This window comes from Passer domesticus, chromosome 8 (genome assembly GCF_036417665.1).
Source record: "Passer domesticus isolate bPasDom1 chromosome 8, bPasDom1.hap1, whole genome shotgun sequence".
NCBI classification, from domain to species: Eukaryota; Metazoa; Chordata; class Aves; order Passeriformes; family Passeridae; genus Passer; species Passer domesticus.
The window spans coordinates 55,318,663-55,342,756 of NC_087481.1; the positions used below are offsets into that span (position 1 = coordinate 55,318,663).

The following is a 24,094-nucleotide window of genomic DNA, read 5'->3' on the forward strand; positions in this document are numbered from 1 at the left end:
TTCTCCCATCCTGCTTTCCCCTTGCTGGCTGCAGCACCAGCAGCTCATCCCATCTCCCTGCCAAGCCTTCCCCAGCCAGAGGAAAGGGGATAATAATGCTGTGCCATGCATGAGGATTAATATTTTAAAGTGGGTTGAGGCTAAAGGGTGTTACATGGATCTGATCTCTGCTGTTGGAGGTCAGCAGAAGCTTTAGGATAAGGATGGCGTAATAGTACTTAAAAAAAATAATTATGGTTTATTCTTTGGAAATCCAGAGATTTCCTGGAAGAACAGTGGGTGGTTTTAATGTAATGGCCATGGAAGTCGAGTACAAGACATGCAAGCCCTGCCTGGCCCCCTGTGCCTGCCCCAGCCCTGGTGCCTTCCCTCCTCAGCACACCAAGTTCTGCTTGCAGAGGAGTTTATAGTAAGCTCTGTGCTGCATAAATATTAAAGCATGTAATCAGATGATTGCCTACAAGTTGTATTTTCCTTTGCAGGGATGGTTTTTACCCTCAGTAGCCAGCCCCAGCCCACGCAGCCCTGGGGGATTTGTCCCATGGAACTTGTCACATGTTCCTGTGGCATGGACATCTCCTCCTGCGTGGGCTCCCCAGTCTGGTCTGCAGATAAATTCCCAGACAGGGGAAAAAGAAGCAGCTGCCTCTTTGCTGGTCCTTCAGCCACGCAGACTGATGGCCCACCTGCAGGGCTGGGTGGCAGTAATTTTGTGCCCTTTTCCTTCCCACCATTGTGTAAGGGTCCAGGCAAGGATCCTGTGTATGAATCCAGCTGCAGGTGGGCACTGGGTGATGCCTGGTTAAAGAGCCAGGGATCACCCACCCCAGCACACCTGAGTGTGCAAACACAAGTCCTGTGCAGTGAATCCATCCCTGCTTTTATCCTGTGGATGGACAGGCAGCCCTGGCCCCGGTGGTGTCCGGTGTCAGCTCGCTGGAACACGCTGCCCATCCCCTCGTGGCATGTGCTGCATTATTCATCAGAGAGATGAAAAACTGGAGGGGCTATTGTTGGTCCTGCTTAAGCTCTCTGTTCCTGCAGCACTGAAAGGAGCAGTCATTACCTGTCTCCTCTTTCAGATCCAATTTGCCAGGATGCACATTTCCTGGGAAGCTCTGTAGGGCTCCTCGGGGCCGGGATGGTTTATTTATAGGAATGACCTTACAGCCACTTGGAAGACTGTCTGCTGACATTTGCGCACTGTAGAGCACTTGTGGCAAGAAACTCCCTGGGTTTCCAAGTCCCCATCCACTCTGAAAAACTTTTTGCAGCCTGTTTTGTTGTTGAGCAATCCACTGGATGTCACAGCTGGGTTCCTCCGAGGCTCACTCAGAGCCCTTGCTCATTTTCCACACCGTGTTTCCCTTTTTCCTCTCCACATGCAAAGGCTGCTTCCCTCTCCAGACCCTGACCAGCCACACGGAGCAGCACTGCTGTGTTCCCTGCAGGCTGCTGTGGGCTGCACCTGCCCTTTGTGCTGAAGCATTTTCACCAATTAAGCTGGAAACGTGGCCAGGGTGACCCAGCATTACCCAAACCTGCTCTGCCTCTGACCTGGGCACATTGTTAAAGTGCAGGTTCATGATCCATGGGCTTGGCCACACAAAGCTGCAGGCATGTTCAGGAGTCCCTGAGCTTCCCAGGGCAATGTGACTGAGCTTTTTGTGTGCTGTTAGAAACAGCCAGGCTGGGCTCACCCAGAAGGGTTTTGTTTGTGCCCGCGGTGCGCCGGGCTGTGAAGGGCTTTAAATAGCTCCTGACAATTATTTTAGGATTTTGAACAGGGAAAGAGCTAGTAAATGTCTTTGGAAAAAGTCTGATTATTGCAGTGGGAGAGCAGGGACGGGGAGAGGGAGGTGTGGATGCAGAGGGATGCGTGGCTGCACGAGCACGATGGATGTGCAGTGAAAGGACCCTTCTGACCACTGCTGGTGTTTGGGGGAGGCAAACTTAGGGCTGCAGCTTCTGCTGAAGCTGTTAAAATTCTCCAGTTAAAATTCTCCAGTTTGGGATCTCTGATTGTGAACCATTTATCACTTTATGTAGCTAAGAGCAGAGAGAAAAGCACATTACCCTAAAACTCATCACTGAGCTGCTGCCACGGGACAGGGATTAGAATTTGGCATCTGGTGCCTCCTCCTTTTTTGAGATCTCAAAAGTGTTAGTTCCCAGGCATCTCCCCGAGACCCTTCAGCGATCCCCTCTGTCCCCAAGTTCCATAGGCAGCCTGAACAGTCCTTGCACCATGCCTGCCCCTCACTGGGCAGACCACAAGTTCAGCCCACTGCTGCCTCAGCAGGGAGCCAGAAGAAAACACTAAAATCCCTCACGGGAGGGTGGGAGAGCCAAGCAGATCCCATGTTTCAAGCTGCAGCTTGGTGCAGCTGCAGAGAAACACCAAGCGTGAGGCAGGGGGTGGTGGATCCCACTGGTTCCACCTGGGAATAAACAGGGAATAAATTCCTGCCTGGCACAGCCAACCCCTTCACAGGCTGCAGCCTTCACTGTGTTTGGAGTGTTTGTTGTCCCCATGTCCCCACTCTGTTCCTGCAGGACTCTGTTGGTCACCTGAGCTCTTTAGTCCTCTATGATCTGCTCTGGACTATGGGGTCTGAGGAATGCTTCATCCCATCCACATGTGATAAAGGACCTGTCTCAGAAAGGTCCCCTTCAATTATTTTCAGGTATTAGATATTCTGCAGCAGAAGCTGAGATGGTCCATGACCTCTGAGACATCTGAGTGAGAAATGATGGTGATGCTCCATTTCAATGAGGCAGATACTGAGCCTGGCTGGAAACTTTCTGAAAATGAGGTGAGCTAAAGAGTTAACAACTTTTAAAGTGTCATAATAATGAAAGGATTACAAAATCCTGAAGGTGGGACCAGGTCTTGACCCTTGTCCTGGGTTAATTGTCTCCTGTGGGGGCAGTCCAGGACCTGGTGCTTTTCAGAGGGTTGTTCCAAGGGTTTACATTGGAGCAAAGGGAGGAAAACTTCTGCTCTGCCACTTGGACCAGGGGTGGGAGTTCTCTGACAAGCTATAATTTGAAATCTCTGAAGTCTGGGAGAGAGCAGTCCTTTTAAAGTCGCGAACTGATGGCAGCTCCAAGCTGGGACATCACGTGCAGTTAGGGAATGGAAATTCAGTCATGCAGAACAGCTAAACATAACAACTGCTCAAAGAGAGCCTGCTCTGTGGAGGAAAACAGGGAGGCTCAGCCTAGACATTTATTCTCTCGTGTCCTGCATGAGGTTTTTGGAAATTCCCTTTTAAACAAAGCAAAGGTTAACCCCTGGTTGGGAGAATCCCTAAAACCCTGCCCTGCTCCAGGTCTTCCCAATGCCTCTGTGTGGTGAAGGGTTAAATCCTGAAATCTCTCTGTCAAGTGTCTCAACCACCTCTAAATCAGGTGAATTGGACTTGGAACCTGTCGTTAGGCTCTTCATCAGACAACAGCTTCCATCTCATTTCAGAGAATTTCTGCTGAAATAAAAAAAAAAAATTAAGCAGAAAATTTGAATTACTAGAAATCAAATTTGGAAAATTCGCATTACTGCAAATGTGAAAGTGTGATTTCTCCCAGTTTGGTTTACAGAAAATAACAAAGTATCATGTGCCCTTGACCACACACATAACTGATGGGGTAAACAAGGGAAGTTTATCTCACATCTGACTTACCAGGGGTTGTGGTGACCTACCCACAAGGTTTGTTTGAGCATTTTGTTTTTCACATGTTGTAATTTTGTTTTCTTTCCTTGCAAAAACATATCCATACTTGAGAAAACAAAAGGACAGAGGCGCAAATGTGAGTGTACCACAGAGCCCCCTCAGCAATTTGTGTTTCCCAGTTTCATACAGATCTTTAAATTCTACTCATTTTCAGTCCTGCATGGGGTTTCCATAAGGTTTCCCAGCTATCTGCAGAGGAAAGGGGAATTTTCCTCCTCATAACAAATATTTGTTATTTTAGCTTCTGGTCACTACAAACATTTATTTAATTTTTTAAAATTAATTTTGAATTTCATTTTTTTGTGCCAGACCTCCTCATTTCTTCCCATTGTGCTGATTTTTCTTGCCCACATGTGACTCATTTAATCTTTCCCAAAAGAGTGCAGCAAATTAGATTAATGAGGCAAATTAATAAACCAGCGTAGCTGTGAGACCTCATACACTTTACTTACCAAGCACAGCACATCATCCTCCACTCAGAGGCCCAGGACAAGTTATTAATGAACAGATTTTGCCATCCTTGGTGCTGTGTGACTGCTGATACCCTGTGCAGGCTGGCCTAGAACAGAGGCTGGGCAGAGTTACAGAATAAAGCAGGGATTTATTCAAAGGATCTCCTCCATGGATGCCCCTTGGGCAGCAGCAGAGCCCAGCCAGGGCTGCCCCCAGGATGAACCCAAATGGCCCCAAAATGCACGAGCGCTGCCGGGGTCTCTCCCTGGGCTCAGCTCTGCTCCATGTGCACATTGCAGTTCAGTGTCCAATCCCACTGCAGCCCCTGCAGTCCCACCCTGCTTGTTTTTCTCTCTGCAGCCCACGGGCTTTGTGCTCCTGGGCTGAGATTGGGATCATTTGTCCTTGGTGCCCAGCTGGAGCAGGAATTGTTTTGTCTCCCTGCTCTGTGCAGAGAGCTCACCATCCCCTGATGTGAAGCCCAGACCCACACACTAAAGCAGCACAGAATATGAAAAACAGAAAAGCTAAACCTGAGGCATCACTGCCAACCTGGCAATGCCACAGGAATTTGGTGGCTGTGCCCTGGATGCTGATGGCCGCTGGTGCTCTGGCACAGCTGGAACCGAGGTGTGCTGGCTGCTCTGAATCCCTGCCAGGAAATGCTCTGTGGAGCTGGAGATTTTATCACAGCCCATTGTAACCTGACAACAATGAAGCCATTAGAGCTTGGACCCGAGCCCACAGCTCTTGGAAATGTGACAAACTCACCTTTGTGGGGACTAACAGCACGGTTTGTGGCTTTATCCATCAGCCCCAAAGTGACTTCACCTCCCACAGCCTCGCTGGGCTGAGACTGGGGCTCTGCACCCTTCTCTGAGGTTTGAGGTCTTCCCCATCATCAGGTACATGGAGATCACAGGGCTGCCCCACCTGTTTCCCTGCTGAGGTCAGGAAAAAGCAGCCCAGGTTTGCAGAGGGTCACTTTAGGAGCAGTAACTCTGTACTTGGCTGGGGAAGGTGCAGAATGACCAGCAGGATCTGCCTCAGGTCCCTGCACCCCTGAGGGTGCCTGGCCCAGCTGTGGGGATGCTGTGAGCTCTGGACAAGCTCATGCTCCAAGACAGGCCTGGAGCCCACGATCCTGATATTGATCTTTGTTTAATACAATATATTAAGCAATTTAAACAGCAAGCACCTGGCAGTGCTCCTTGGCAGGCAGCCCAAGCTCTGGGGAGCATCATTTGCTGGCTCTGCTCAGCCTCCCCCAGCAGCAGCTTTGGGGAGAGCACAGAAAGCTGGGACAGACCAGGAGGGCAGGCAGCAGGGACCTTCTGGCTGAGCACACCCCCAGACAGCTTTTCTCTGAGCAGAGGGACTGGAAGATTTCTCTTTTCTCTTTCTAGAGACTGGAAGATTTTTTTTTTTAAATAATATTGCCTTTTCTGCTGAGTTTTTTCCTGTGGGGTGGCTCAGGGGACACCAGGGAAGGCAAATTCTGACAGGCTGCTTTTGCTGTCCAAGGCAAGGAATGCTGAGAGACAGGGATGTGCACAAATCCAGATGAGATTTGGTTTCTCTTCGTGGCTTTCTTGCAAAGTGCACCTGTGTCTGTCTGGAACAGTTTTAGAAGACACAGCTCTCGAGCACAGGGAGGTGGGACAGAGCAGGGGCTCCTGTGTGCCCTGTTCCAGGTGCTCTCTGCAAACTTGGAGGCTCCTGAGCATGGGAATGATGCTGTCCTGACCCCTTCAGTTCTCTGGATGTGGAGACAGGCTCCTTGGGAAGCTGGGGATGCATTGACTGCCATGGAGCACTTGCTGGGAAGTGGGGACCTTGCCTTTGGTTTAGTCCTAAAGCTTCACCCATCCAGCTTGGAGACAGAAACATTTATCTCAGCAGGGAGAGTAATTTCTGTGCATCCTTTAGTCTGGGAACCCCACCTTCATGAGAGAGAACGGATCCAAGCACCCAAGAGCATCCTGGAAAGAGAGCAGACTGGGTCACTGGAGCTCTGCCAGGTTTGGGACTGAATGTCTTCCCAAGTTCCTCTATAAGCAGAGTTTTCTACTTGTTTATGTCAATTTTGCCCTGTGTAATCTGTTTGGTTTGCCTGGGGGAACAGCAGGACACTAATTAATTAATGATGACAAGAATGACTCACTTTCCTTGTGCCCTCCTGTGGCACCTTCTTTGTCACAGGAGGAAGCAGGAGCACAGATCCTGTCCCAGGCTGCTCAGGCCTGTCTCCTGGGGAAGGAGGGCAGCAAAATATGAATTTATAGTGACTGTGCAGCATTTGTCTCCTGCCCAGTGTCACCACAGAAGAGCCTGCTCCATGAAGAGCCACTCAGTGATCCTGAGGCAAGCTGGAAATGTTGGGATTTTAACAGCATAGCTCTGTAATTAGTGTGACTCCCTGAACAAAAATGGGGATGCTGCTTGCCCTGCTGCTCAGGGAAGGGGCTCAGCCTGGCCCCAGGGCAGGAAAGCTCCTACTTCAGGGCTTCTACATCACCACTGCTCCCCCAAAACTCCACAGCCTGTAGCAGCTCCAACACTTGCACAAAGGCTGCTGCAAACTCCATGTGGGAATCTGTAAGGGTGGGAAATCTCACCAGGATTAAAATTCTCCCTCCTCTCTCAAGCTGTGGTCTAGTGAGAACACAGAATTAACATTGTGTATAGGACAAAATAAAATTAATCCAGATTTGACCACCTGTTCTGGAACAGCAGAGAGACAGGATGCTGGACAGGGGGGAGAAGCTGGGAACATCTTGTGGAGGGGTCAGTTTTATTTGTGAAAAAATAAAGCAAAAGTTCTTTGTTGTGGGCAGGTCCCTTCCCTCGGGTCATCCTGGCTGTCACCAGACGTGGCTGAGTTCTCCATTCCCAAACAAGGCTTGGTCATATCCTCTTATGACAGCTTAGAGTCTGTCATTACTGTTCATTACCAGATTGACAGAGCAGAGCCTGTCCTTGCTGCCCTGCCTGCAGCTAAAATCATGGATGCAGGAGGCAGGAATCCCTGCTGCCATTAGAAATCATTAGAAATCCGAGAGGGAAAAAAGCCTCTGAACCCCAAAGTCACAATCCCCCAAGGACACCGTGTTAAAATAAAACATATATACATATATTTGTATTTTTTTAACAGAAGGGAAAGATTTCCATGCTAAATTATTGAAAAGCAGCCTGAGGAGTAGCTGATTGAGCCCCTTAGAGTTCCCCTGTACATTTCTTTTTCATGCCACACTGTATGAATGTAAGATTGAACATCACAGAGCTTCCTTTGGCCCCCAGCCAGGCAGAGGTTGGAAAATAATTCCCTGATTTACAGATGTCTTTATCCATGTAGGATGTATAAGTTTATACAAGAAGGATGTGAGCACTTCAGAGAAATTGATGTCCAGTAAAAGAAAAGCCCCACTAGGCACTTGCCCATTTTCCTACGGATATTATTGAGAATCTTCAGGTGAGCTGGAACCAGCCACGCACTGAGGTGAAAGCTAAACTGGATGTTTACTTTCCTCCCACTTCCATTTGTGATCCGTAGCTAGGAACTGTTCAGTTCCCTATTTATTTAATGGCAGATGATAAAATATTTCAGGATACAGCAGCCCATGTTCTGCCAATTCATAGGATAAACAGACAAAACGTTTCCTGGGGTTGATTTGTCAGGAGCAGCTGTTCTTTAGGACATTGTAGGTATCTTTCCCCTCAAACTAATTTGATCAGGACTTAGGAAAACCTCCACAAAATAAATACTCCACAGTTTAAGCAGACGCTGCAGCTGCTCAGTGGGGAAGGCTTAAGCTCTGGAAATAGGGAAATTGCTGCTCCACAGGAGGATGGGAGCTAAGTGTTTCCTCTGGCGTGGGAAGAGTTGTCAGGGCCATGGAGAAAAACAGAGCACCCAAGGGCAATTAGTGACTGGCAGATCAACATCATTTTCCTGTCTAAGCACTTGGTGTTAACACCTGAGGACAAACAGGGTCAGGACTCACCTTTAAAATATTTTCTATGCAACGAGAGAGAGAGAGAATGTGTCTAAATAGCAAAATATCTTCCTTTAACATTGTTTTACCTTTTTTTTCTTCATCTTCTCTTAGCCATCGTTGTTGTGGTTGAATGTTTTAATTTATCACCAAATACATGTTTCCCTCCATGCCATGTAAACTCCCTTGTCTTTTCAGTTTTAAAACTGTACACTGTTTTTGAGACCATTTATTTAAAAAGAGCTTTTAAAATGAACGTGGTTCATTGCACAGAACCCCTGAGACAACTGCCAGGAATGCTGCATAAATTACAGCCTCTTCTACTGACCACTTAATGCAAGGAAGATGGAAAAAACCAGCATGCAGATGATGATGAAAGCCAAGAGCATTTTTCAAAACTCAAGGTCTTCACGCTAATAATGAAAAATTCCTTGTCTCTGCTGGGGGTGACCTTGTAAAAAGCAGCTTGCATGTGCATCTCAAAACATCAGGACTAAATTAGGTCTCCATAATGTGAGTGTAGTCTGAACTAGGGTGTTTGCATTCCCCAGAGGGGTCAGTGTGCCTGGGAGGAAACTTGTTCAGCCTGGTTCAGATGCAGTGAAATGCTCTGAGACGTGTTCAGGTGTGCTGAGCTGCAGGTGCTGCTTTCTCCCTGCCTTCAGAACACAGGACAGCTCAGGGCAGCTCGCAGGCAAGGGGCTGTTGGAGAGGTGGATGCTGGATGAGGAGTGAAACTCTTCCTTTCAGATGGGAAATGCTGCTGGCTGGACAGCTTCCAAAACCAGAGACGTTGTGGTAAATGCTGGTGTGTTGAAACCAGGCTGGTTTGCACAAAAAAAGTGCAAACCTAAAAAAGTGCTGCCAGTCTGCCAGGATGACCAGGAGCTGATGGAGCTGATGGACTGTGTCTCTGGGGACACTGCCATTCCTGGAGGCACCCCCATCACTTCAGGGTCCACCTCCAGCCTCGCTCCCTGGCTTGGGCACCAGAGGCTTTAGGAAATCCCACAGAGCTTTGGAGAGCAAGTTTCAGAGTTTCTGGGTAAATTACAAAAGCTCCAAATTCTGTGATAATTTTTGTTTTAAATAACATTTTTCTTTTTCTGGCAAGTTTTCGTTAGGTAGCTTTCATTACGTAGTTTTCATTACTTTCATTACCTCTTTTGTAGAATTAAGTGTTTTACTTTGAAAATCGAAGCAGAAAAAAAAAGAGGCTTTTAGTCAGCTCTAGCTATAAACTTGAATGAGAAATATCAATTAAATGATTTTTTTTCATGGCCCTTCCAGTATTAGGCTGGCAGAAAAAGAAGCCAAAACTGTTCTTGGTGTTCTAGGTTAATGGTTTGTGTTTCTAATCCATAATCTCTTTTATTTCACGCAGTCCCACTACATTTGGGACTTCATGCTCTCTAGTCACATTATCCCTCAAGGAAAACCAACTCAATTAAACTTCATTTGGGTTTGAAAAGAGGCAGAGTGTGCATGTTTTGGAGACAATTAGTGCAAGCTGAGACTGCTTATCAGGGAAAGAATAATCAGTGTCAGTCAGACCCTGGAACGGGGCTCAGAAGCCATCAGTGGGATCTCCATCCTTGGAGGATTCAGACTCAAAGGTACAAGGCTCTGATCTGACCAGATTTTGTCTAGACTGTGCTTTGGCCAAGAAAAGCTGGACCAGAGCATCCTTGAGGTCTCTTCCAGCCTGCTCCCCTGGAATTCTCTGATACACATCTAACTCCAAAGCCCTGTAAATCTGCAGGTAACACCCACAAGTATGAAAAAAATATTGTACAGGAGCCTCTGGAATGAACTACAGCAGCCAGGGATCCAACTGCAATGCCTGAGGGTATGGAAAGAAAAGGATTGTGTAGGTATTCTGTTAAATGAGGAAAGCAGCTAAACATGGCATATCTACCCAAAATGCCAGCCAGAACACAGATGCTAATATTCCTTATTTTTCCTGGAGCGTTTCAGGAAGCCCATGATGAGTATTAGATGTAAGGACTCAGCCTGAGTGAGCTGTTGGTGAGAGCAAATCTACTCATCCCTCTGCACTGAGCTGGGATATTGATCCAGCACTGGCACAAATAGAAATGCCTTCTGCAGTCTGGAACTGGCAACCAAAAACTTCAGGAAAAAACCTAACCAGCTGGTTTGTTTTGTTCCAAAACATTGGAATTATATTTTTAACTAATGAGTTTGAGGAACTGATATTTGTGGTTCTCTTTTGGTATTTGCTTTTAGTTTCTGAACCCTTTATTTATACTTAGTCAATATTTTATGCTTTTCTGTGCTGCATCGAGGATTAGAAATCTACTTTGAAAATAAAACCGCAGATTCTAACTTAACTCTAGAGGCAAAAGGTCTAGGACAGGAAGCAAACATTCCAAGAAAAACATGAAAATACTGACAGCTGACAGAAGTGTGATGTAACAGTGTTTAACTGAGAAGATCTAACAGGACCATATGCCGAGGCAGTCAACAGCTCTGAGGGGAAGCCAAAGTCCAAGGGACTTTTCTCCAGGGGTTATCAAACCTAAATAAGAAGCAGCTATTTTGATTCTGAGCAACACCAGTGAGGCCTTATTTGGAATATTCTCTGATGTGAGAGGAAGGCAGCCAAGAAATGAACACAGCTCAGCTTTGGAGCCGTGTGCTCTGAGGGAAGCCCAGCTCACTTGGCCTCTTCCCTGAGTGCCTGAGGACACTGGGAAAACTCTTGAAGATGAAGCAAATCGGGCAGGATGTGTACTTGGAATAAGAGAGTGAATATTCAAAGCCAGGATGGCAAGATAAGAGAAACAGCAACAAAATGAAATGGCAGAACTTCTGTTTCTTCAGCAGAGTGGTTGGAAAGCTCTGCTCCAAACAGGTTTGGGCTCCATTTGAGAAATGAGCTCCCTAATTTGATGCAGGTGACCAGCCCCATTCATCTGAACAGCCTCTGCTTCTGACATGGGTAGCCTGGACTCTCATCTACATCAGGTTGGATGGGGTTTGGAGCAGGCTGCTCCAGTGGAAGGTGTCCCTGCCCATGGCACAGGGTTGGAACAAATGATCTTTAAAGTCCTTTCCAATCCAAACCATTCTGTGATCAGCTGTGTAATCAATATTCCTAATATAACCAATGCAATGTGATTTTTCTATACCAGTGAAATGTGGCTTGTGGGCAATGGGCCAAATCTGCACTTTCTCCCCAGGCCTTGGGTGTTTGCCCAGGCCCCTTGACTGTAAAAGTTGACTTGGATGAGGAAAGAACCATGGGAAGTCTTGGGGAAACTGGGCTATGTGAGAGCCATGTCCAGGAAGAAAAGGACATAAGTCCCTCCTGGCCAAGGATTTCAAAGGTTCCACATCCAGTGAAGGAATGTGATCTTCCTGAGACCGAGCAGCTTCACCAATTTCCAATTATTCCAGCAGCAGCTCGACATTTTGCATAATTTTGTAGAATTGGTTTTATTGATCAGGCTGAATTGCATTGGGCAAAGGTAAGCCAGTGGCTCGGCCTCTCTGCTGCTGTGGTGCTTGGGCAGCAACGAGATGGACAGAGAATGATTGCACATGGAACTAGCTGGCTTAGGGCAGCAGTGGTTTACTCCTCAGTTAAATACCCTCCCAAATTCTCTGATCCCCAGTCCTCACTCTGACCTTCATGGGAGATCCAAGTCCTTGTGATATTTAAGCATATTTCAGCTGCACACAACCCCAGAGATGCTCTAAATTGTCCTTTGGTGTTAGAACCCTGTAAATTTACAGCAGTGCCTGGACATAGGCAGCTCCAGAGCTGCTGTCTCATACAAGTGGAAGCTTTTGAAGCTTAAACTTTTTTTCAAAAGGTTTAGGCAGGAGAAACTCAGATGCAGCTGAGACATGTGGCTGGAAAACTGAGGCAACACATTCCTGAAACACAAAATCTGTAATTTCTCAGGGTGGCAAGGATTATTTGGGAGACAGCAAACATACTTTTCATATGAAAGCAGCAATGTGTGCTACAAAAAGCCCGTTTATAACGCAGCTTACCTACCAGACAGCCACGTCAAGCTGTCAATGGAGAGAGGACTGACAACAAGCTAATGACCTCCTGCTGCTCAATAAATGTCTCAGCTTTGCTCCAGCATCTCTTTGTGCAGTGGGAGGGAGACAGGGATGCCAGGCAATGCTCTGTTGCAATTATTTTATTCTGTTTCTACCCGTTTTTTATCACAACATACAAGAAAGGCAGGCACAGCAGCTTTTGTGAGGCCTGATACAAGTAAACAATAGTTGCTCAAGCTATAATTACTAAATTATTTTCTTTTGCAGTTAGGAATAAAAGCAATTAAAGAACTGTCCTTCCAGAAAAGTAATCTGTTTTGAAAACGATTTATCTTTCTGTTCCTCTCATTGTATCTGTAAATAAGGCAAAGCATTATGAGGTACCCTGCTAGACAGCTTTCTGCAAGATTAAATTAGCAATAAGATGGAAAGCTACTTTTTATGCAGTTGTTGAAACTGCCTATTAGTGATGAAGAAGGCTAAGAGAAGGTACAGATTTTTACAGAACACACCTCTAAAATATATTAAGTCATATTAATGTGATAAGAATTTATGGACCAGGCTAGGCCTGAATTAAAATAAAAATCTCATCCAACATTTCATGATGTTCCAGAAAAAATGACTTTTCCCCATTTTAATTCCAGATTTGTGTATTCTTTATCTTCCTCAGTTAGCATCCAAGGTCTCTACTAATGGCTCTGAAGTATCCCTGATATTTTTTCACCATCCTGCTGAGCCAGTAGTGTGGTAATTGGCACTGCTCTGTTGGAATCTCACTCTTACCTGGTTTGTGTTCTGGTTTCAATTTGAGCCATCTGTGTTTAATCCTAGATTTGCTCATAAAAAGGATAAGTCTCGATAAATAGGTAAGAGAAAGGCTTCTGAGACACGGAATGAAAATATCCAGAATCCTTAAGCAGTCTACTGGTGGATTACATCAACTCAAAGATAGATTTTGCTCCCTCTGGCTCATCAAATAATCTGATTAGCTGGTGCTGATTATGCTGGGCATGATGCACTGTGTTCTGCAAACCAGACACAGAATGTCCCTTCTCTGCTGCCTCGTGTGTTCCTGGACAGCCTTATTTATAATAAATCCCATTTTCACTTTTGCCAGCCTCTAACAGCTTTGGCTCAACTTTGGGCCATATTAAAGCCACATGATAATGCTGCCTTGCTGTACAGGAGAAGGGTTGGCCTCTCCTAAAGCAAAAACATGTTTGAGTTTTTGCGTCTCAGCTCCTCTGCCACTGGGTTTAGCATCTCTGGCTTTTATACAGTGTTTGGGGAGGGGTGATGCCATCAGGGGCTGACAAAAGCCAGGAGTCAGAGGAGGGGGTTGTCTAACCCAGCATCAAAACCTGTGGCAGCATAATGTGGTGTTTCCATCTCCTCCAGCCCCAGCTGGCAGTGTTGGAGGAGTCAGTGTTATGCTGACCTCACACTTCATTTTCTGCTGCCAGAAGCATTTTGGAGGGGTCTGGGGGTTGGTGGCAGCTAAATGTGACAGTGATGATGACGAGAGAAACGGTGGCCATTGTGCAGAGCCATCCAGGCTCTTTAGGCCTGACATTTCTGTACAGCAGCAAGTTCATGGATTTCAGTCCAATTTTAAAATGGATTTTTGTCTCCAGTCCTCACAAATGTCTTACATGCCCCTGAAGGGACTCGGGCTGCTGCGTCCTTTCAGAGTTGCGTTGTGACTTGTCACTGTCGTCCCTGATGACTTTCAGAGCGCATCCAAAGAGCTCTTCGCATTTTCCTCCTCTATTTTTCTTTCCCCTTTACCACCCTGTCTCACATTTTCCCGGGTTCCCTCTGTCTTCTCCTCTCTGTCCTCCCTCTGCATTCCTGCGCTGTGACAGACCTGCTGGGAGCGGCGGCAGCCACGCTGTGCTCACCATCTGGGCCGGGCAGCTCCCGCAGCTCCTGGAGTCTCCAGATCCTCGCTGAGGGCTGGAACACGGCCACCATCGCCTCCCAGCCTCCCGCTTTTCTCCACCTGAGCTGCCTCTCTGCTGGCCACAGACTCCTGCACCTACGCAAGGTCTGCCCAGCTGAGGAAAGCTTCCAAGGTTCCCCCATCACAGGGCTCAAGCCCTTCAGCTGGACAGCCCCATCCCAATGGATTTACTCCTTCATCCTCTTCCTCTGCTCCACGTGGAACCAGAGAGGAAGCAAGAAAAATATGAGAATGTGGAAGCTTTCAATGCAAGCGTTCGCCACTTTGAACCCTTTTCTTTCTGCTACTGAAATACATTTCAGGGTGCAGATTTTAGAGATATTTCTGCCCACTATTTCCAAGTTGAATTTATTTATTCTCTATCTTTGCTGGCTGTTTTGTCCCCGAAACAATCACCCCCACATGCTGACCACTTGGAGAGCTGTGAGTGGTCTCCTGCTGGCTCCTTGGATGCTGTTTCACGTCTCTTCCAACCCAAAGATCTGTGATTGAGCCTCCTCTGACTTCATCCTTGCCTGGACAGGAGGGATAGTGATCTAGCTATAGCTGAATACTCATATGATTCAAATGAAATTGAAAAAAACAGCCCAAAGATGGGATTTACTGGGTGTAAAGGCTCAGGCTGACTCAGAGGATGAAAAACTGGTAACAAATCAGTGAACCATTTAAAACATCCTGCTCTCAATCCAAAACCTGTGCTTCCTTTGGATTTTTGTGTTTCTATTCCTTGCCCTTTATCTAAGTGTTGCTAGTCCTCCTTGCTCCTGAAAACACAGGATAAAGCAGGATCTGAGGAGCTGGTTGAGTAGGGAGCTCTGCATATCCAAAGTTCAGCTAGTGAGAAATAACCATCTGGTGAGCACGTACATCCCTGCTCCTGCATAAGCTGAGGATGAATCTCCTAATGGGAGCCAGCGCCCTGCCTGAGAGCAAGGAGTTACCAGGGTAAAGAGAATTACATAAGAGCAAGATCTGCACTTAGACATCACTAACTAGATGTAATCTTTGCACTCAAGCTGAGGTAATTCTGCTGCAGCACAAAAACACTCCATGCCAGCAGAAAATAATTAGGTTTTTGTCTTTTTTTTTTTTTTTTTTTGCTTACCTGAAGCACAATTTTGTGTCGCTGAGGCTCCCCAGCTACTACACGCAACAAATGTGCTCCTGTGGAATGTTTCAACGCTTGCTTTCTAATTATAGCTTTGGGTATCATTTGCTTGGGTATAAACAGGGTGAATCAGAACAGAAATGTCAGGGAGGGCTGAGGGAAAGGCCTTTTACTAACAGCGAGCATCAGGACTGAAAAAAATCAGGGCATCTTGTAAGGCAAAGCTCTCAAAGTGTTTCACAGGAGACAGCGGCAAATTGCAACTCAGGGTTGCGCCAGAAAAACCCTAAATTTATAAATTCTTTGTAGGAAAGGAAGGGAACTTCCCAGCCATCTGCCTCGCTGGCTGCCTGCAAGGCTCACACCTCGCAGGCACAAAGGGTTCCAGGCTGCTGGGGCAGCTCCAGGCTGGCAAGGATGGGAACCAGCGGGGCTCTGAGCTGGATAATCCCGCAAAATCACAGCATTTGTGCACCTTGCTTGGGTTTTCCAAATCTGTGAGCTCTGACAAGGAGGTTTACTGGCTCTGCAGGAACAGGAAGAAAGGAGACCAAGGTTAGGATGGCTAAGGAAGGTGGGAGTTGCAAGAACAGGGATTTATGATGTTTGAAAAGTGGGGAAAAGAGAAAGCTGAACACACATCTATGTGCAAATGATATTTTTATCTCATGGTTCTGCCGTGGGTTTATTGTGAGGCACAAGGGGCAGTTGTACAACTCTGTGTGAAGGCACACGAGCTGCAAGGCCTGAGCAAACCCAGCTCTGCAAAGGAAGGCTCCCAAAATAACAGCTTCAGCTGTCAAATGAGTATGACTGTTCCAAATTCCTTCCTAGGGAGCTAAAATTTCTCCCTAAACTGGTGAAAGAAAATGAAAATTTTGGGTGGGATATAGGAAATTAGTACTTGCTTACAATTTCTGCTACCTCTAACAAAAATAGAATCATCTTTCTGATATTTAAAAAAAGAAAAGATGATCAAACACAAAATCTATTGAGGACTGGACTATCAAGTCATGTAGATTTTGATGTGTCTCCAAATTAGAAGTCTGAAAGCTCTTCCTGGATAAATTATATGTGTAAATATCAAGGTTCTAAACTGCTGAAAGGTCATTCCTCTTGTATTTTATTGTTTAAGTCTAGAACAAATGGCAAGCTCCTGCAAGGCAAACCTGGAAGGAGACACCAGCAGCTTTTTGAGCTAAAGCCAAAGACACGGCCTTACAATAAAGTCACCAGCATCAAAAATGTCAGGTAATTGGGAGATGCAGCCCAGGATTTGCTTTTGCTCTGGTAAATATTTTCAGATTCAATTTGACCACATGTTCTTCTTCAACTACTATCCAGGGATCTCTTTCTCTACTCAGAATGCTTCTGTTCTGCAGGCCAACTGTGCAGAGATTAAAATCTCCTAGAATCATAGAATTCTTTGGAATTATTTTTCTTCAGTTGGTCATAACATTTTTCCAATCCAAGCCCTTCTGTGAGTCTATGGCTCTAAGATATTCCTTGTATTTTCATATCTTTTTAATGCAGTTTAATCTATAACAATTATTTCTGGAAATTTCCATTGTTGCACAGTAGGGGCAGCATTTGGAATTTACCCCAACAGCTCTTCCATCATCCTGCCTAGATGCCAAGAGCAAGGGATGCATTTTCATTTTCTGGATGATTTCTAAGCGCAGAGATGGTAAAATTCCTTAAGACGAGAAATATTTATTTTACATGAGTTATCCAAGTCTTACTTTAAAAAAAAAAGAAAGGTTTGTCCCCATTTTTTTTAGATGGTTATGTTTTGAGAAATGAACCAACTTGTTTAGTGGAGTCAGAAAGAGAATTTAGTAAGTAATTAGTCTGGGAGAGAGAAATCACATTACCCTCCCCCTGCAACAGTTCTCGATGTTTATAGGGAACTAATTTAATTGCAAATGAAGACAAATTTCTGTTTCAGTCTCCACAAGTAATTACATTTTACTTGTCCTGACTCCAGTCCTGGTTGCTTGCTTGCTGGACAAAGGGATTTTTTTCTAGCAGCGCTCTGCTGGAACATCTCAGGTGCTTTTCTTTTGTGCTGACTGAGGAAGAAGGGATGGATCCAGCTGGTCCAGGATGAGTTTCCCAATGCAACACCAAGCCCGAGGCATTGTCTAACAGAGTCTGGGAATGGGGAATGAAACCATGGAAATAAGAAAGCGCTAAAACATCTGAGAAAGCCTGAAATAAAAAGTAGTAACTGCAGTGGGGGAAAAAAAATCATGTATCAAATGATGTAAAACCCACGAGGGGAAAGCAAGGATGTGGAGAAATACACATTTTCTGTCAGTGAGCCTACAAGGGCAGCTTAAGGAAGATGCAGTCTCGCAATTTTTGAGTGGAAAGCAAAAAAAAATATTGCATAGCCAGCAACCCAAGGGCTGGCAGAGCTGTTGCTGCTGGTCTTTTCTTCTCAGAAGATAAATGGGCTTTGCACGGCGGGGCTGCTGCTTGGGTGAGTCCTTTTGGGCAGTGTGACACCCTGGACTCCAACCCCACATTCACTGTCTCCAGTCAGGAACGGCTGGAATCAACACGTGGAGGAAATGTTTAAAATTTATTTCACAGAATCAATGTAGATTGAAAAAGACCTCTGAGGCCGAGTTGGACCTATGACCAACACCACCATATCGACCTGACCGCGGCACCTGGGGGATTCTGGATTCCCATTAATTCCTTCAGTTGCTCCACAGCGAAATATTTCCTGAGTGCTGATAAGAAACAGAGGACAGTCTTAAGCTGCAGCCATCGGAGGTTTATTTTGGACATCAGGAGGAATTTCCTCACAGAAAGGGTGATTAGACATTGGAAGGGGCTGCCCAGGGAGTTTGGAGTGCCCATCCCTGGAGGTGTCCAGGGAAGGAATTCCTGGATGCGGCACTCAGGGCTGAGGAGAAGGCGGGGATGGGGCACAGCTGGGACTGGATGGGCCGAGAGACCTTTCCCAACCTCAGTGACCCTGTGATGTGCCACAAACCCGTGCTCCCCACAGCTGCCGCCCGGCCGTGTGCCACCACAGGGAGGTTTTCTGAGGGATCGCTCCCACAGGAACCCGCCGTGTCCATACACCCGCACCACGCTCTGTGCGCAGCCACGGCCAGGATGCCGGCAACCCAGCCGCATGTTTGGCTCGGGGAAGGTCGCGGGGTGCCGAGGGGCGCGGGGGCGGTGTGGACAGCCCGGAATAACCCGGGATAACCCGGGATAAGCCGGGATAAGCCCGGGACAGCCCCGGGGGTCCCGCGGGTCCCGCCCTGAGGGCCGGGACGGGAGGCGCCCCCTGGCGCCCGCCCTGCGCGCGGCGCCCCGCGGCACCGATGACATCACCGCTCTGCGCAAAGAGCCGCCCGCCGATTGGCGGAAGGCAGGAGGGGGTCCAGCCAATGAGCAGCGCGCAGGGCGGCAGGCCGCGCTGACGTGCTGCTCGGCCGTGCGGGGGTTTATTTTGCTTTGGGCCGCTCCGGCCGCCGCCATTAGAGGAGCGCGGGCAGAGCCTCCCCCCCCTCCCCCCCCCCCGCCGCGCCGAGTGGGAGCGCCCGCGGCCGCGGCAGCCGCGGCGCCTCGGGAGAGACCATGTCGTGAGCGGGGGGGGGGGGGGGGAGCGCGGGAGGGGGGGGGGGCGGCGCGGGGCGCAGGCGGCTCCCAGTGCTCCGAGCGTGTTCCTGAGGGACTGAGGGACGGATCCCGGCGGAGAGGTAAAGCCCCCGTGCTCTCACTGCCCTCCCCGGGCAGCGCTGCAAGGCGAGGGGGCGCGGGGGGAACGGGGGCGAGCGGAGCCGGAGCGGAGCGGGACGCGCTGCGGGGTCGGGGGGCTGTGAGGAGGCGCCTCCGGCGCGGCCCCGCATCCCGCTGCCGTCGGTGTCCCGCGGGGAGCGGGTTGCTGAGGGCAGACAGGCTGGCACAGCCTCCGTACAAAGGCAGGAAACTCGGATTTTTTTCCTCCCGTGGCTGCCGCTCCGGACCGCGGGCTGTGGTGCCTCGGTGTGCCTGGTGAGATCATGCCTGAGCTGCCTCCCTCCCACCGCTTCCCACCCTCCTGCTCCGGTTTTGTTCGTGCTGGGTTGTGCCCGTGTGGATCTGCACGCCGTGCTGGGAGTGATGGGTTGTGGCTGTGGATTTTGGGTAGCAGAACTTCCGTGATCTCGCCTGTCCCATCCTTGGAAGTGTCCACGGCCAGGCTGGACAGGGCTTGGAGCAGCCTGGGATAGGGGAAGGTGTCCCTGCCCACGGCAGGGGGTTGGAACAAGATGATCTTTAAGGTCCCTTCCAGCCCAAGCCGCTCCGTGATTCATTGTGCCATCACCTATTATCGATGCTTTATCAGAAGTGAAGCACAGTGTGAGAAGTGTTTCAAAATCGAGCTCGTCTTTGGGAACCGAAGTCCAAACAAAAATCAGGAAAAGTTGTATTAAGGAGCGAGGCAGAGCTTGGCAATCCACGCTGCCAGCGCCTCCCTGTCTGCCCTCGCGGTCCCAGACTGCAGCAGCTTCCTGGCAGGATAAGATAAACTTGTCTGCGGAGGTCATGGATGTGTCTGTGAGTCCTTCGGATGTGTCTGTGAGTCCTTCCTTGGGAGTGACAGGATCAGCCTGTCCCCACGGCAGTCACCGCTCCCCTGGGAGGAGAAATGATGGAGAGGATGGATCCCTGCACGGCTGGCACAGCCCGGCTTGCTGCTGGGAACTTTCTGCTGCCACGGTGACTTTCAGCCGTGGCAATAATGACAACTTTTTCTGGAATTCTTGGGGGTTGATGTGGTAAACAAGCGTTGTTTGACGGGCTTTGTGCTGTGCTTGAACAGTCTCTGCTCACCAGCTGCCCGCGGTGTCACAAGTGGTGGAGCTGGCATGTGAGTTCAGTGCTTTGATGCGTTTGTTGGGGCAAAAATTGAAAGGTGAGATGTCTTCTGTGTAGTAACTCCCTTTTTCTCTTTTTAGAGATAGGTTCTCTCACTCTGTTGTGAGCAGAACCTTTTAACAATAATTCAGGACAGATCTGTTGTAATCAGTTTTGTTTTTCCATCTGCTTGTTGGTCTCGCAGAAGAGATTTGTGAGGCTAATTTCTTATTTATTTGTGAGGTTTATTTATCTTTCCACCCCTTTTTCAGTAGTTATTCAGACAGGGGGACGCAGGTGAGCAGCAGGAGGTGTTCTGGAACTCTTTTGATGTTTCCTTCTGAGGGCTGAGCTGAGTTGGTGTTTCAGCATGTGGAGGCTGGCATATCATGTATGAAGGATCACCTGTGGTTTAAGTCCATCACAGCATTCAGAGAGAATAAATCCTTTGGATGCGTTGCATTTTGTGGGATTTGTGAAACTCTAATTACGTGGTGTAGTTCTCTTGAAGGAAAAAGAAATTGCTACTTTGCTTTCCTTCTGCTGCTTAAGCAAGGGCAGGCAGGTGGGGGTGACACTGGTGTCATCTCTTCCTGAGGAGCTGTGTCTATTAGCATTCTCTCAGAAGTATAATTACAAATATTAATGTAATTGGAATGCTGAGTGGCACAAAAGCATCAACGGGGTTCATCACAGAAGCGTGACTTTAATTGGGGACTAATTCCAGCTCAGACTGGGTCAAGGGGACGTTTTTATCTTTGTGTGTGGCCGTTCCCACTGTGTGTTGTTTGACCTGTAAATTCCTCAGGGACAGGAATTCCCACCCATCTTTGCTGCCCTTTGCAAGAAGGATCTGTAAATAAGTCAGAAGTGTAAGTAGGAAATACTTTACTGATTGAATGGGAGGTTATTTTTAATACAGTCAATCAAATAATCAAATGTTCTCTCAGGCACTTTAAAATGAGATTTACTGGCTCCTTCATGTGGTATTAACTTGGGTGTGAGTGTTTCTCTTTCCAGCTTCTCTTTGCCATATCAGTTGTAGCACAACTTCAGATCAATACATTCCTTGTCGTGATGTGCTCTCTGCTAATCACAGCAAAGCATTTGAACTGCTGCTGCCAGTTCTCTTCATAATCTCATGCCCTTTCCTCCCCCCAAAATTTGAGGACTGGGTTATTTTGGGCTGTTCAAAATTGATGTCAACAAGTAATCCTCAATTTAACTAGATGAATTATGATCCACAGTCTCCTGGTACTAAAATGGAACTAAACTTTAGTTTGGCAGCTGAAAATGGCTGGCTTAGCTGTAACAGAGTTCTTAAATTTTTTTTTTTTTAATAGTACGATGTATGAGGAAGGAAACAAGGCAAAGTTGAAAAGAGAATTTTTTTCCAGCACAGCTGCTGAAGAGTTTGCCATTTTCCTTGTCAGATGGTGTAGCTTGGTAAAATCACTTTAGTAACATAGATAATTGTAACTTTGTCATGTCAGTTGAATGGAATTTATTACACCTTAAAACATTTGTCTTCAAATTAAGATTTCAAGCATTTGGGATCCAGTCACTTTGCTGGTACTTTTCATAGCATTTCTTGTGTAGCTGTCATTGCTTCAGCTTGCCCAGGATTGTGACTGTGCTCATTTTTACATCATCGGTGGCTGGAGCACAGCTGCTCTATGTAGTTAATTTTTTTGGAGCTTTCTTGACATGCAAGATTTATAATTACCTCTTTGGGGTCCAGTTAACGTGCTTAAAAAGAAGAACTGTCATACTTCAACAATTCTGAGAATGTGTTCATCTATAGTAATATTTATCCTTTTGTGTTTCCTTCTTTCGCGGCACAGGCAGGTGTTTGGGAGCTCTGTACTCAACCTGGAGCTGTGTCCACCTGGGGTTTTTCAAAACAACTTTTCCTCTGCTGATGTCCCATTGATGCAGAGACTCACTGTGGTGTAGACCAGGGAGAGGAGAGGTGTGGGAATGAGGGCAGTGATGTTTGAGGAGGGAGCTGTCTTCAAGAGGGGGCTGATATGGAGCCCCTGGTTCAAGAAGGAATAGTAGATTTTTTACAAGGAGCATGGGCAGGTAATTCAGTGCAAACACTGGTGGTGACTGGTGTGTGCAGAGCATCTTGCCTAGGAAGCAGCCACGTTTGCAGCCCTTTTGCATTTTCTGCTGTACAGGAGATATAATGAAGTTGGCATTTTTCCCTTTGGTTATTTGGCTTTGTCTTGATGTAATCTGTTCTGTTTGTTCTTAAGGATACTACTGCATGGATTGTTGGTTTTGTTTGTTTGTTTATTTATCATTATGTTCTTCCAAGTTGAATTTTTTTGTTTTTACTTAGAATGGCTTGCAAATTTTAAATTAAGGACAGTTTTTACTTCTACGAAAAATGCTGGAAATGACACAGGATTTAAGATCTTTAAGTTCAGAACTGAGCTGAAAATACCTGAACAAGGTACAAAGTGAAAAGCAGGCATGTAACCTGCTGTCCAGGGAATGTGGGGCTGGAAGGATGGACTTGTGTCTGCTTTGGCACGTGGAGACAGGGCTGTGGAAGTGGGACTTGTGTCTGGAACTGTCACTTGTGAGCAAGGAGGCTGCAGTCTCCTGTGCCCTCCCTCCTGCTGTGCCACAAGCCAAGGCACGGCGCTGTTTTATTTGGGTTACGTTTGCCATTTCTTCTGTAATCAAATGTTAAGGTTTCAGAATCCTCCATGTGGTTCTTTGACTTCACTTTGATTTAGCATCTGGTCCTGAGAAGCTGTTTTTAATAAAACAGAGAAAGTTGGGGTTACTGAGGAGTTTGTAGGCATTAAGAAACTTCAGTAATGTATGTTTGTTTTCTTGGTAACTTCTACATATTGAGGAGTTGGGGTTCCTGAGCTAAAGAAAACTGTCAGAACCATGATTCCTGTGACTCTAGAAGGAAAAATAAACTTGAGTGCTGTTCTTTGTTTGTTTGGGGCTTTTTTTTGTGTGTGGGTTGTTTGTTTTTTGGTTTTTTTTTAGTGTATTAGAAGTATTTTGATGAGTAATCTTTTTGTGCCTTTGAATTTACACACACTTTTATAGATCCACTCATTTAAAAACTCTGTGGTTCTTGGTGCAGTCTTCAATCCTTCAATCTGGAAGAAAAAGATCTGTCATAAGTCTCATAAATGTGTATAATTCCAGCAAAAAAATAGGAAGTTTATTTGATAATTGTTGGTTTATGAGAGAATCTTGTTTTTTGTGGTTGTTGGGACCATAAGTGCACTGTGAGAGCTTGACTTGTGGCTAATGGGCTTGAAAGTATTCCTTGAGTCTCCAATCATCTGCCCAGTATCTAAGCAGGGATCTGTAGAGACAGCTGGCATGTTTGTTCCTTGCTGTTATTTCAGTACACCCTGGAACAGCCTCAGTGTACAGGTCTTGGGTTCAGGAAGTGTTGATGATCTGCGTTTGGTTTGTCCTGGTTCTCAGTGCCTGGTGAGTCAGGGGTGTTGTGTCCTGGACTTCTGCTCCTCATTGACACCGTGTGACAGAGGGGCCAGTGGGTTCAGCTTTTACCTGCAAAGGCTTCCCCTCACGGGGTGCCTGCTGAGAAATTCATTTTTATCCTGCTGGAGGGCTGAGATGGGCTGCTGGACTACTTACTTTTTTATTTTTGACCTCCCCATTGCTGTTTAGCTTTGCAGGGATAAAAAAAAAAAAAAGTCACCTCATGGCTTTTAAAGGGCTTATTTAAAGAAGGTTATTCAGCGTTGCCTTTAGTAGAAACTTACTCCCACCCCAGAACCTGTTATTGCTGCTTTATGGCTGTTACTCTGAAACTTTCCAGGAGTGCAGAGTACCCTGCAGTGATTAACTCGGAGATAGGCACTATGACTAAAATACAGATTACTAATCATGTGGTAAAAAAAAAGAACTGATATCAGTGTCTCTAGAAGGA

At 46.9% G+C, this 24,094-nt stretch overlaps 1 protein-coding gene across 2 annotated transcripts in view; it reads left to right on the plus strand.

Annotated features, from left to right (window-relative positions):
- Positions 1 to 18,799: 18,799 nt before the first annotated feature.
- The window catches only part of ZRANB1 (zinc finger RANBP2-type containing 1), a 41,979-nt gene continuing 36,684 nt past the window's right edge, over positions 18,800 to 24,094 (plus strand). Inside the window, exon 1 of one of the 2 annotated variants that reach the window (XM_064431555.1) lies at positions 18,800 to 19,016. The gene's annotated coding sequence lies outside the window, so the exon portion shown is untranslated. The remainder of the gene's footprint in view (positions 19,017 to 24,094) is intronic. The other variant, XM_064431554.1, reaches the window with a different exon arrangement.